Source organism: Mustela nivalis, assembly GCF_964662115.1.
Source record: "Mustela nivalis genome assembly, chromosome: 10".
NCBI lineage: Eukaryota > Metazoa > Chordata > Mammalia > Carnivora > Mustelidae > Mustela > Mustela nivalis.
This window is the reverse complement of record NC_139029.1, coordinates 45,728,550-45,742,651: the sequence shown is the minus strand read 5'-3', so window position 1 is coordinate 45,742,651 and position 14,102 is coordinate 45,728,550. Positions and strand designations below refer to the sequence as shown.

Genomic DNA, 14,102 nt, shown 5'->3' with positions numbered 1-14,102 from the left:
AAATAATCCACGGGGAATAAACTAGTCCAACCAACATTGGGGGTTTCCATTTGTAATGGGCTTCTGCTCTATGGTGCCCTCTCAGGCCCAAGGACCCTGGATGGTTGCTAAAACGCAGTCTGGCCATGTTGGGATTAAGGCAGGTGGTTGGGAGGCCAGCCCCTGAGCTGTGTGCTGTGTGGAAGGAGAAAGTTGGGCTTGGGGTCAGTTGTCCCAGGATCAATATTATTGCCACTTTTCCCAGCCTCTTACTAGTTTTATGACCTTAGGCAAATCACTGAAACTTCTGTGCCTTAATTTCCCCATTGGTAAAATAACTTCTCCTTTGCAGAACTGTTCCGGGAATCAATGAAATGGGTGTGCAGAGCTGCCAGTACCTGCCTGGGATGTAATCACAATGATGTTAATAATAGCAATAAAAACTGAAGCTTGCAGAAGTGCAGGCCCAAGGTCACCCAGCATCCGGTCTACTCACGCTCTTCCTTTCTAGCTTCCCAGGACTCCAGCACTCCGGCAGTTCCTGTGATTTAAAACCACAGAGTCCTCTTTGACCCGTCCTTCTCCCTCATGGCTCACTCCGTCAGGACACATGGAAGTGCCCTGTGATGTGTGTGTCTGTGTCCTTGTCTCCTGCCCCTATCTCTGGCCCCTCTGCCTCTCCTCTGGGCTAGCTCAATAACTTATGTGAGAAGAGAGCCCAGCACAGTGTCCAGTACTTTCTCTGTCCTCAATAAATGTTGAGTGAATGCTGTCGTGCTCTCTCCAGACACTGTACTTCTCATTGTCCACTTTGCCCCAAATTCTTAATCTGGAGATAACTTTGAACGCCTTGCTATGCACATACAGAGCCTCTCCACACAGCCTTGGTGTCATCTCATGGGCCCCACTGACTAAGGACCTTCAGTGATTCCTGCTGTGTCCTTCAAAATTCTCATCATTAGTCTCTCTTTTTTCATTCTATCCCCTGGGCTTAGAATACCTTTCCTATCCCTCCCAGACCCACCTGGTAAATTTATAGTCATCTTTTAAAACACTACTCACTCCACAAATATGTACTGAGTGCCCACAATGTGTCAGGCACCATTCTAGACTCTGAGGCTACATCCAGGAACAAAATAGAAGTCCTTGACCACAGAACACGTCTAGTCTATGGATAGTCTGGCAGTGGAGGCATCTCATCTGGTTAGAGATGGAGTGGGGAGAGGAGGTCCTGCAACTCCAGGAACCCCCTCCAAGATCCCTCTCCCCATACCTCCCTCTGTTCTCAGATACCACTGAGCTCCCTCCTGGTGCCTGTCTGTACTGGGATATGATTATAACAATCTAGTTACATGTCTATCGGTCAGATGGCCAGGACTATGGTTTCTGCATTATGGTGTCTCAAGTTTGTTCACAGTCTGGAAGGAAGGAAAGGCAAGGTTCCCAAGCAGTGGAACAGCAACTTGCAGACAGGTAGTGGGGCTGAGAGAGGCAGGGAGGCTGCAGACCCCTGCTGTAGACAGACAGGATTTACCCCTTCCATAAGCACACCAAGCTCACACCCAACCCTGGATGCTGCTGCAGCTTTTGAAGTGACCGCCACGCCAATGCTGGAAGTTTTCAACCCTACTAGACAGGATATTTTGCATCTGGAGTGCTTCTGGGGCTCCCAACCCTCTTGGCGGCTTTCAGCCCACCCTTCCTTGATGTCCTTGGCAATCAGTCAGTCTGACAGCAAAGCTGAGATGGCTGAGGAGGAGGACGTGGGAGGACAAGAGGAGAATTAGCCCTTGGCCTTTCACAAGAGTAAGACCTTGTTTCTGCCACAGTCTCTCCACAGTGGTATGATCAACCCCCTTTTCAGCTGAAACAGTAGAGGTCAGAGGTTAAGTAATGTGCCCACAATTGCCAGCTGATGGGAGAGCCCAGGTGCACGCTCAGGTCATCTGGCTGCAGAGACAACTCACTCACCTCATTTCAATCCAAGTTTCAGGGGCTCCACCAGATTTCCCACCCTCAGCACTGCTGACATTTGAGCAACTATTCTGGGCATTGTAGGGTATTTAACACCATCCCTGACCTCTACCCACCAGATGCCAGAAATCACCTCCTTCCTCCTATACACACACCAGTTGTGACAACCAACAAAGTCTCCAAACATTGTCCAGTGTTGCCTGGCGGCAAAAATCTTCCCACTGATCTGCTCCAAACTGAGCAACGTGGACAAGATTCATGGCCTTGGCCACCACTGCCCTCCCCATATAACACAGTTCAAATGAGTGGTCTCCAAGGGCTCAACAACTCAATGAGGGGCAAGTAGCAATTTGATTCATATGTGTTTTAATCTTTAATCTATGTATATTTCATTTTATCCAAGATCCAAGAATTTGGTCTTCACCAGTGTTTGCTATTTATATTGCTGGTAGAACACAGCTATGTTTCTAAATAAATATGATGAATGAGGACATGTCTAATATTACTTACAGAGAAAGGAGCAATCAGAAACGTTTGGAGACCATGCTACTAGATGGTCTCAAGTTTTCTGTCAGGCACCTATCCTAAGTTCTATGAGAACAAAGAGAGCCTCTTCCAATACTGTGATGTCTAGGACACTATTCCTTTCTGGGCTTCAGTTTCCCCATCAGTTAAATAAAGATAGGAAGGAGCCCACCTCACAGGGCTGTTGCATGGGCCAAAAAAATAATGCATGCACAATCTTAGCACAGTGTAGAATAATATTCAGAAATGTGATTTTCATATACAGATGAAAAACTAAGGTTACAGAATTTTCCAAAATTCCCCTTAGGTCTTAAGCTCCTGTGTAGTGAAGGCCAAATTCAAAACCCCAGGGGTCTCACCCTAGTCCACCTCACTCCCCATCCCCCAATGTGTGACTCCTGTGGAACCTCAGAATATTCCTAGTGCTTTTCTGCCCTTCCACACTTGTGTCCCAAGTACCTGCCACACAGCAGCGTGTGTCCAATTTCTCTTCAATGTTGTGGAATATATAACTGGTTTCCAGTCCCATTTTGGGCTAGATCTTTCTGTTCACCTTAGTTTCTACTTTCTTGGGAATGCAAAATACAAAGCTACTGCTACAAAACATAGATGCTCACTACAATTTGTTGAAGGAATAAATAAATGTAGGAAAGAACTATGACCAAAGACAGTTTCCGTTTTATGGGTCAGGCCTTTTTTAAGTCAGATTTCCCAAAATTACAAAAGAGCTTAGGAAAAGGCACTCTTGCAGCACCCTAGAATGTTCCTTCCAGGCTTGTATTATGGTTTATAATCGCATGATTGTCAGTCCCCTCCCCTCCCCTCCACCGAAGGGGACAATCTCCATAAAGTCAGGATGGGTCCTTTCTGCTCATTGCATATTCCTAGTGCCCTGTCCTTGTCTAGCACCCACAACTTATATGCTGAGGAAACATAGGAGTCCATAAAGCAAGATATTATCCTAGCTTCTCCTGCCTTTTATAGCTGAGGCTCAGAGGATGAAGGCAACCTGCAAGTGTCTCTCAGCCGGTTGCCATTAGAACCAGGTCTATTGCCACCTCCATTTTCTTTCTCCCTCCTTTCCCTTCACCAGGAATCCTGAGGTTGGTGGCACCACAGGTGCTCAGAACCCCAAGGGTGTCTCTAAGAGAAAGAAAAGGAAACGTCTCAATACTTCCCTGCGGGAGTCCGTGGAAGCTGTATGACACTGGGAGGAATCTGTCCTTCCAGACTACACCAAGGTGAACCTGGGAACTTGAACAGCCCCCGCCTGCTGCCTACCCTGTCTCACCAGATAATGACTGAACAGTGCTTCATAAAGGAACAGGCACCTCTGTGGGAGAAACCAATGGCTACGGGCCAGCTCCCGGCTCACCAAAACCACACAGCCTCTCTTCGCCTGCCCGCTCCTCCATCGTCCCTCTGCTGGGATGATGCTCAACAGCAAGTGGCGGTCGTCAGCCATGCCACTTACTACTTGCGCGACTTAGACCAGTGTTCCTAACATCGCTTTGCCTCCGTACTCTTCAGGTAAAAGGGGCACAACCACAGTCTTTACCTCCTGGGGGTGTAATGAGAGTTTGAAGTGAATACACGTAAACAGCTCAGAGCAGCGCCCAGGACACATGCGTGCCATGCCAGTGTGGGTCTCTATTCCTCTGTGTTAGGTGCTGAGCAGACACTGCCCTGCCTCTTTTGCCCTTCTACTTTGACCTCTCCTTTGTGAGGATGGATGAGGTCTGTGCACATGGCAAACACCTGCTCCTCCCTGGGCAGCAAATCTCATCCCTTCTCATCTCCTCAAAGCCATTGCTCTAGCGATGTGTTCCCTTTTGGTCTGAATCACCACTTTTTGCCTCTAGGCTTAATGATTCTCATCGGCATGAAAACAAGCTCCCTCTCTCTTTCTCCACCCCCCGCCACACTCTTTCTCTTGAGCCCACATCCTCCCCCAGCCTCCACCTTGCATCTTTGCTCCTCTTCATAGCAAAGCTCCTCAAAAGAGCTGAAGACAAGCCCTACCTCCAGATCCTTGCCTCCCTCCTGCTCTGGGAGTCCCTCTGGTCAGGCTTGCACCCCAGCCCTCCTCCAAAGGGGCTCTTGCCAAAGTCAGCAGTGAGCCCTCGCCATTGGTCTGAAAGCTGAGCCCCGTCTGGATCTTCATGAGCCAGGCAAGTGGTGCAACACACACCACTTCCTTCTCCGTGAGGCTCTCTCTCTAAGCTTGCCTTTTAAGACCAACTCGGTGGCTTCTCCCCAGTCTCCTTTGCTGGTTCTTCTCTGCCTTCCTACATCCCCAAACACTACACAGGAGGCCCGGGGCTCAGTGCTTGGCCCTCTTCTCCTCTGTGATCTCCTGCAGCCTCCTGGGCTCAAATGCTGTCTGTACACTGTACACTGGGGGCTCCCCAGGGTCTTTCTCCAGCCCAGCCTCTCCCACTCCACACCTCCACAGGGATGTGGCATCTCGCATCAAACATGAAGTTCCTACTTAAGCAAACGCCCCCAAATTGCTTCTCCTGCCATCTTTCCATCTCCGTTAACGACAGTTCCATCTTTCCATTTGCTTAGGTCCCAAATCCCCGCAGTCATTCTGAAATCCTCTCTCCCATTCACACTGCTTTCCTGTCTGTCAGCAGAGATTGCTGGTTCTCCCCCGCAGAGGGTGGTCAGAGTCTGACCATGTCTTAGCACCCCTGCCAACCCAGTCTGATGCCACCATCTCACCTGGATTGTCACCAAGTCATCATTGATGATCCTTCTGCTGCCATCCTCAGCCTCCTTCGGTGTTTCCAACACCGTCCCCTGAGAACTCCTGTTAAAACGGAAGTCATGTCATGTCACTCACAGAATAAAAGCCAGAGTCAGCGTAATAGCCCCTAAGGTCGTGTAGGACCTATGTCCCTCCCGGGCGCCATGCAGCCCCCCGTTCCCTGCTGCTCTCCCATTCCATGCCCTCTGCTCTGCTCTTTGCTGCTTCGGAGACCCATCTGGGCCTGGCACGCTCCCTTCTTGGGGGTTGTGCACGGGCTCACCGGCTCCCCCTTCACACCCTTGCTCCAGGCCACCTTCTCAGTGAGGCCTTCCTTGGCTCCCACTTCACTGTGTGAACCCCTTATCCCACCATACTCTCCACCCTGCTCTGCCCTAGTTTTCTCTCTGGCTCTATGCCCTCCTGATGCATGGGGTGCTCCCCTCATTTGCTTCCTGGGCGGTCCACTGGACTGTGAGCTCCATGCCAGTGAGGGGTTAAGACAGTTTTGTTCACTGCCAGGCACACAGAGTCAGTGTGCAGTCAGCGTTTAATAAGTGAACGGATGTTCTCCTGGCTTTGTTTTTTTCTGCTCATTGTGAGGGAAGAAGCTTCCCCTTCTGCTTGCATACAACCCCCCTGGTGCCCATGGGAGACCCTCGCTATGGCCTCTCATGAGGATTTCTCAGAAGAATGGACAAGGAAGTATGAAGAATTCTGACATAGCAGAGGTCACGCTGGGCAGCATCTGTCACGTTCTTCAGAAACCGGCATCCTTCCCAATGTGCTTCTCAGTGACTCCCTTCTAAGTCAGGCCATGTGTGTGGGTTCCGACTTTGGAAGACATGGCGCCTGCTCTTCTCCCACCTGGGGGCTGCCTGCTTACAATCCCAGGCCCTGCTGTCTTTCTGTGTCCACCTAGGTTCATCACCCACCTCCATGAGGCCGATGCTGACACCCTAGCCCACCAGGCTCTCTCCGCCTCTCAGTAACCTTTCCACTCCCAAGCTTACCCTGCCAGGTGCCCAGTGAGTCAACAGGAAGACTTTCTCACACACCTCCAGACGGGGTGGAGGCTGTTCCCTGGGTGAGGAGAGTCCTATGTCTCCAGAAGTCTCTCTTGGCTTCTGCCCATGGGTGGAGACCACCCCACCCGGGGCTGCACCATGATGGACATGGCTGGGAGCACCAGGAACTTCTCTTCTGTGGGCTTCTCAAAAGGAGAAGGAGGCAGGAAGCAAGCTCTTCAGCTGAAAGTGATGATGGGGAAGGAGGTGCAGAGTTCACAGGATAGAGGAGAAAGTTTGAAACAGCTGAGAGCACGAGTGTGCCTGGAGAGGAGAACTAGAGCTTGTCAGGCAGTAATGAGAATGTTTGGATGTTTTTCTCAGGCACTGGTTAATGCACAGGTGAGTAGGTGAGAGTCACCTTTGACCAGAGTTGGGTTTTTGCCCAACAGTATAATGAGTCAAGTGGAACAAGAGAAATTGTATGTCAGGGAGTGACTATAATGAAAACGACAATATGAGACGTGACAGTGTGTCATAAAGACACCCAGTGGCCCAAAGGCCTAAGTTTGCTGGGAAAACTCTGACAGTGGATTTGAAATTGGGACTGTCCCAGAACGCCTTTTCCAGAAAGTTCCTCGACCTACCCCTTTCCAGTGTGGGATGGGTCGCTGTCTCCTCTCTGCTCCCACAGCACCCTATGCTCACCTGTACTGCATTTTAGTGCTTGATTTCATTGTATATCTTCCTCCTGGACTGTGAGCACCCAGAGGAAGGAAACCAGTCTCACATTTCTTAGTGAACCCCAATGCCGGGCCCGAGGAGAAGCTCGTTGTGCAATCACTGACTGACTGAATACAAGTATTCGATAGAACCCAGACCACCTTCTGTATAGTAACGAGTCCCCACGTTCGTATAGTAATGTGCAGTTTATAAAGCAATTTCATATCCAGGATCTTCTTTCAATCTGACAACCATCGTCCAAGAGAGCAACTCATTCATTCATTCATTCATTCATTCATTCAACTAAGTAGGAGAACTCACTCTGCCAGGTACTGTCTTAGACACCGGAAGACAGAAGTGGAACAGACAAACACCGCTGCCTTCATGGAGCTTGCACTCCTGCAGAAGGGGCTACCTGATTTACAGATGGGCAGAGCGGGGGGCTGGGGGTTAGCTCAAAGACGCTAAGCAACATGGCCAAGGTCACGCAGCCCACAGGCAAAAGAATCTGGATCAGGACATAGGACTGTCTGACTACAAGGAATGCATTTTCCACCATACCACAGTTCCCCCACAGGATCACAGGATCATGGACTTATCTGGGAGCTGTCTCCCCCCTCCCAACTTAACAAATGAAAGGAGTCTTGGCAGAAATCCACACCCCGGGACTACCTTGGAACTCCTTCCCTTGTCTGCTGCCTGTGTTTAACAAAGACGTGAGAAATACCTGCCAGGTCTCTTCTTGCCAGAGCCACACCGCATTGTGAACACAGCGTCTGCTTGTGTGCAAACCCGCAGGCATTTTTAGCAACTTTGGGGAACATAAAGAAAGCTGTTGGTTTTGTTTGCACATATTTTTCGCCTCTGCAAAAGGCTTCTCACCAAGCAGCAGCCTAGGAGCTGCCTTTTCTTTGATCTTAAGACATGCAGTGTCTTTGTAACTCACTAGCTGAGAGACAGTGGAAAGTTGTTTCACCTGCTCTTGGTTCCCTCGCTTGGAAAATGGGTCCAGTCATAAAGGCTCCTACCTCCCGAGGTGGTGGTGGGGTGGATTGAACGAGGTCCTGTGAAAATGCCAGCCTTTCTGGAAAGCTTTCTGGAAAGCCATGGGGGAAGACTGGGGAGTGAGGGCACTGGAGGCAGCCTGGGGCAGGAGAGGTCTTCTTCAGAAGCTGTAGCACCTGGACAGGAATCTCAGCTCTACCATCTAGAGCTGCAGGACCTTGGACAAGTTACTTAGTAAACACCCCCACCCCCGGCTTTTCCCGCCTCAGTCTTCCTCCTCAGTTTCCCAAAGGATTGCACTAAGTATTAGAAACAATGCATATATAGTGTCCAACAGTGAGCCTGCAGTGAGACTTGTTCAGTAAATGGCATAGTGTTTGTTATTATTATTATTAATATTATTATTATTAGCACCATCACTACTGGCACTCATATCTGGGTGGTCGGGTCAACAACGATTTTAGGAATTTTAGACCACAAACCTCGAGGCAAGAATTATGTTTTCTGTATCTTTGTATGCCCAATGCCTAAAACTCAACCCAGCAGTTAACAGCTGCTAATAAAAGTTTGGAGAACTAGAACAGATGAAGGAGGAAACAGCCTAACCCTCTCGGTGTGGTTAGCTGAGGCTTGGGCAAGAACAGGTGTTCACTGCACACTTGCTGTGGGGCAAACCTCAGTCTTCATGTGTTCACTCATCCAAACATACAAGGCAGGTATTATTGTTATCCACATTTAAAAAATTAGGAAAAGGATCCTCCACAGTCAAATGACTTGCCCAAGTTCACCCAACCAGCGGATGCCAGAGTGCGCACCGGAACCCAAGAGCATCTCACTCCTGAGCCCACGCTCTTACCCTCTGCCCTGTGCTGCCAGGAAGAGGTCTGCCTGGAGGTTTCCCCTGCTCTGACCTCGTTGAGTCCCTGGCGGTCTGGTTGTTTCTAATGTTCCCAGCAGGAAGAGTAAATCTTCTCTCTCTAGAAGCCGGGGTTAATGATTTACGTGGCAAGCCTGTGTTGTGGTTTTGGGGCGATTGTTGTGTTTTAGTGTCTCCCCCACCCCCATCGTGGCAGACACTGGCATTGCAAAGGGAGACCATCACCCATCAATGGTCACCCTGTCCTTGGCAGTGCCCACCGACTCTGGAAGTGAATGTTACCCTCTTCTGAGAGGCACAGGGGTTCCTACGCATCCCCACCTCCTGGGAAATATGTGCTGGCCCCCAGAGTGGAAGGGGAGAAGAGGTAGGGCCCCCAGTGGGGAATGGGGAGGGTCACATTGCTCCTCTGCCCCCCAACTCATCAGATACTTCTGTTAGGGTAACACAGTGGGTATCCCCAATAGCCTACTGCATAGTCCAGATCTAACACAGAATCAGGGCTTCTCAGTCCAGAGAGTGGAGAAGCTGACCCCGGGTCAGACAACCATCACCACGGGAGCCAGAATAGCCACCATCCTCCTTCCCAGACCTGCGATCTCTCTACAGTGCGATGTTAGGGGCTAGAGAGCGAATCCCAAAGGAGCTGTTTAAAGGACTCTCTGCTGCGTCTCTGAGCAGCACAGCACTGTAGCAGGCCACAGTTCTGTCTCTAAAGTGAGAGTGACCTGAATCTGAATTCCACCCTCGTGGCTAGCTTAGTGACGAGCCACGGACAAGCCACTCTGGGGACTCCCAAGTGGAGGAATCCGTACCCCTCCCTTGCAGGTTGCCTTGAGAAGCCGAAGATACAGTGCATAGGAGGTCCCGTGCCCAGTTCTTGGCAAATCTTACCTTTGTTTCTTCCTTGGTTCTCCAAACACTTTCCGGGTGTTAAAATGGTCATGTCACTTACAATATGTCACTCAATGCTCTAAGGTAGGATTAAGATCCCCATTAAGCAGACAAGCAAACACAGTGTTAGAAAGTTTAGGTGACTTGTCCAGGGGACCATAACTCTCTGACTCCAGAGTCTTTGTTTTCTGTACTAGTTCAGAGATACATTTGGTTTCCTTTGGGTTTTGCTTTAATCCAAGGGTGGTGAAGCTGAACTAACATTGCCTTGTACATTGTGCCATCGAACGTGCATATGTGGGGCTCCTATTATCTTCATGAACCTCTACCCTTCTTTGAGAAGAACAAGATTTCTCCAACATGTTTTCTCTTAGCATCTGTCTCAGAATCACCAAGCAGTCTCATCAAAAATGCAGCTCCCAAGGGCCAAGCCCTAGAGCCATGGGACCAGAATCGCTAAGGGTATGGGCCCATTTACCAAGCTCCTGGGCTGATTCTAAACCACACTCAAGGCTGAGAACCACTGCCTTTGGGAGTCAGTCATCCCATAAGCACTGGTTGCATGAAAGAGGGAAGACAGTTTTCCAAAAGCTAAAGTCAAACAGATGGCAAGCTTGAAAAACCATCTTGTATGCCAGGATCAGGGTCTGACCATCAGAGAGAGGCAGACCCTGGGCTGGGGCAGACCCAGTGACCCCCAGATACCCTGGTTGTCATGTCAATGTGGAATTCAGGCCTGGAGGGGTCAATGCCACTCCAGACAGTTGGGCCAAGCTGCCAGGGGTATTTCCAGCTGTAGGAAAAACAGCCTGCCAGCAGGGATGAAGGAAGCAGGGACCATACTTGGCCTTCTGGGAAACTGGCCGAAGGACAAGGCAGGAGCCAGGGCTCCGGCACAGATATAAGGCAAGGTCTCCTTCATGAGGCTCAAGTGCAGTCTAAATGTCTAGAGCACAAGGTCAGAGGGGAGCAGGAACAGGGAGAACCTGATGCAAACCTCTGACCGGAAGCTCAAAGCAGACAGCTGGGGCGGCTTCTGGGGAAGGAAGATGAGAAGCTCCAGCAGAGGCTGTGGATTCGGGTCCAGGAGGGCGATCTGCACCCACCATAAGTCACCCAGGCCAGTCACCCTTCCTGGCATCTGCACTTGCCTCCAGCAATGGGATATGTCTTAATACTCAATCTGTGTAACAGTTCTTGCCATGACTGCGGTGTGACCTCAGTCCTGCCCCTTCATGACTCTGGGCATCCCATCTTCCTCTGCTCCATGAGGGACCACCCTTGCGGACTCCAAAACCCCTACCAGCTCTTCCATCTACCTACCGGCGGATCTGTGGAAATCAACGACTATATTTAGGAACAAGCCAGACCCCACCTGTTCCTTGTATCCATTATCTTGCTAGTTTGGGTCTGATTGGCATGGGCCCACCATCTTCCTTCTAAAGTTCTAGCACGAGCAGGAGACAAGGCCCCGGGCCATCTGAAACCAGGGTTTCTCCCACTGACTAGTCTGTCTTGCCCTGGTTTGCCACATGCGCATCAGAGGTACATGGGTGACGGCAGAGAATTTTGCCAGGGGTGTGAGTAGGCTCATCTTTTGTTAATACAAAAACAACAGGAGAAAAAAAAGAGAGAGAGAGAGAGAGAAGAAGAAGAAGAGGGGGAGGAGCAAGGAAGAGGCACCCATCACACCCCAGTTCTTGGAGGGGTGCCCGAGTCTATGAGGAAAATAGGAGTGCTCTACTCAAGCGACAGACTAGAGGACGTGGGCCACATAGGAGCTCTGGGCTCATTAGGCAATTTATGAGATGATGGGGGGAGACTGGTCTGCCCGCTCAGAGAAAGTAAGGAGGAGGCAGCAAGATAACTCTGCCAAATATTTCCAGGCTCGGCGGCCAGGAGAAGGGGGCAGAGCTTTGCCAAAGGTAGCAAAATTGACCGAAATCTTAGAAAGGCCTTGAATGATGATGGAACGGACCTCTTGATGCTCTGGGTGGCAACAGAAAGGTGGGAGGGAGTGGGGGAGAGAAGGAGCCCTTGAAACCACATGGCTCTGCTAAGTGCGAGTCGGGGGTTTGAGGACAAAGTGGGTAGCCTTCTGAGCTTCGGGTTCTCAAAAGTACATATAGCATCATGTAACTTATTATAAAAAATTAAGGATCCTTGTACCAGTGCTCTTACATTCTAAGAAACTGATTCAGGCATCTCTAAAATTGGAGTGTGCCCCGTGATCTATCACATTTTAGAGTCCACGAAATTAATAGTAAGTTAAACTCATCCTACAAAGTGAACACTCAAAACTATGGACAGCTGTGGTCTAGTAAGGCCAGAAGATGTATTCCATAGCTCGCCCCACAGGACAGTGAAGGCCGCTAACTACGACGCCAGGATGGACAAGTCTCTGGGGCACAGGGACCACTTTTCCTGTTCATTGTACATGGTCCGTGATCTGTTGGATGAGTGGAGCCTGGGGTTACCGAAGGGCCCCGAAGGTTATTCAAACCCGAGATTCCAGATTCCTCCAACATTAGATCTGCTACCATAACTTTACCATGAAGAGTTCCCTATTCTCTGAATCCAAAATCAGGACATCATCATCACCGGATAAAATCCTGTCAATGTCTGATTGGACTCAAGTCATCTGTGGAAGCCTAGAACCATCCAGAACAACCCCAAATTCTTGGAACCCTATTGCTTCCCACCGCTGGATTCTACCTTCCTCCTTCCCTCATTCTTTCCTTCTCCTGTGCTGGGGGTATTGGATGCAGCATGGGGAATGGACAGGGTTCCTGCCCACAGATTACCGAGAGCCTGGCAACGAAGACAGTTAAACAGGTAATAACAAGTAGTGACAGAAAATGCAAGGCGTGCTGAGATCAGGAAAACAGGGTGAACTTCTCCTCACACAGGCTCCTTAACAAAACCCGACTCCTTTCTGGAGACTGAGCTCAGCACACGCTCCTCTGTGAAGCTGTCCTGGGCCCTCCACTGGGGCCGACTCTCCCATGGACAGGCTCAGCCTGTGGTGGCACCTTTCATTCTGGTCTCTGGACCTCTGACCCTGCTTCTAGACTGTGAACTCCTGGGGCACGAATGTGTCTTTTCACAGCCTTGTTCCTAGCATGATGGTGTGAGCGTAGGAGGGGCCCCAGGAATGTTTGCTGCCTGGAGATTCATTGATAAAGGATTTGTTTTGTGTTGGGTGGGTTTCTCCGGATGAAAAGTCCTACAAAAAGACAGAAGAAGCCAATTGCATTCGCTGCCTTCCTCTGAGCCTCCGTATGTCTCTTTAAATCGAAAGAAATTTACCAGTGCTTTTCTCCATTTGTTCCTTCTTCCCTTTCCTTGCTCACCCCCTTCCCCTTCCTTCCTTCCTTTCCTTGCTTCCCTTTCTTTCCTTTTTTAATAGTTTCCCTTTGTCTTCTCTCTCTAGAAGTCGTAGAACACTTTAAGTGAAATCTTACGAAGAAGGCCAGTGTGTAAAGCACACAAAGTCTGAGCTTCTCTGAATGGAGACGGAGGACCCCAGCCGACAAAGCCCCCCTCTACTTTCCTTTCCCTGAGCCAAGTGAAGTCCCTCTCACCTCTCATGCCAAGTCAAGGCTGTCACTTCCTGCGTCTCGAGTCCCCAGACTCACCAAGACCAGACGTTACTACCGAAAGATAATGCTAGCTACACATCGAGTGCCTCATCCGTGCCAGGGCCGCTGGGCCCTTTAAAAAAATCACCTCATGTCCTCTTTTTCCCCCCTTGCCATCCCTTTCTCTTTGCCCCAAATTCTGCATTTTCAAGTTAAAAATAATCCTGTATTGTCGTTAGCTGCCTTGAATACTTTTGCAGAATGAGCTAGAGTTATAAATAGATATAAATACAAAACATGGTGTTGGCTTAATCCTCACCACAAACCTGTGGGGTTGGTTTTAGCAGTTCGGTTTCATAACTGAGATCAGCAGGGCGCAGAGAGGAAGCAAAGTTGCCCAAGATCATTCCAGGAAGTCGGGGAGTGCGATCCTGCTTCCCACCTCGTGGGTGCTTCCCACGCCTTAACACCACCCTCACTAAGAGGTGTGTACTTACTAATTTATTTAATCCCCACAAAAACCTTGTGAGATGGATACTGTTGCTACGGCGATGGCACAGATGAGAGTCCAGAAGATTAGAGGTGCGGTCGCTGGTCCAGGGTCACATAATCAACAAAACCCAGGCCAGGTCTTGAACCAGGCCTGGGCTGGTTCCCGGCCAAAGCCCACTCCTTACTTCCCTCCTCCTCTGGAAGGTGCACTGTCTGCCCTCCTGGGGAGCGCTGGGGAGAATGCAGACAAGTCAGGGACAGCACAGCACCCTGCAGAAGCCCAGACCAGGATC

The 14,102-nt window shown here is 50.0% G+C and overlaps 1 protein-coding gene across 1 annotated transcript in view; it reads right to left on the bottom strand.

The window, feature by feature from the left end:
• LOC309842853 (uncharacterized protein) overlaps nucleotides 1-13,642 on the bottom strand; it is a 231,726-nt gene extending 218,084 nt beyond the window's left edge. The window contains exons 1-2 of the mRNA XM_082687735.1: nucleotides 13,637-13,642; nucleotides 5,206-5,293 (exon numbers count right to left, since the gene is read on the bottom strand). The gene's annotated coding sequence lies outside the window, so the exon portion shown is untranslated. The remainder of the gene's footprint in view (nucleotides 1-5,205; nucleotides 5,294-13,636) is intronic.
• Nucleotides 13,643-14,102: the final 460 nt, after the last annotated feature.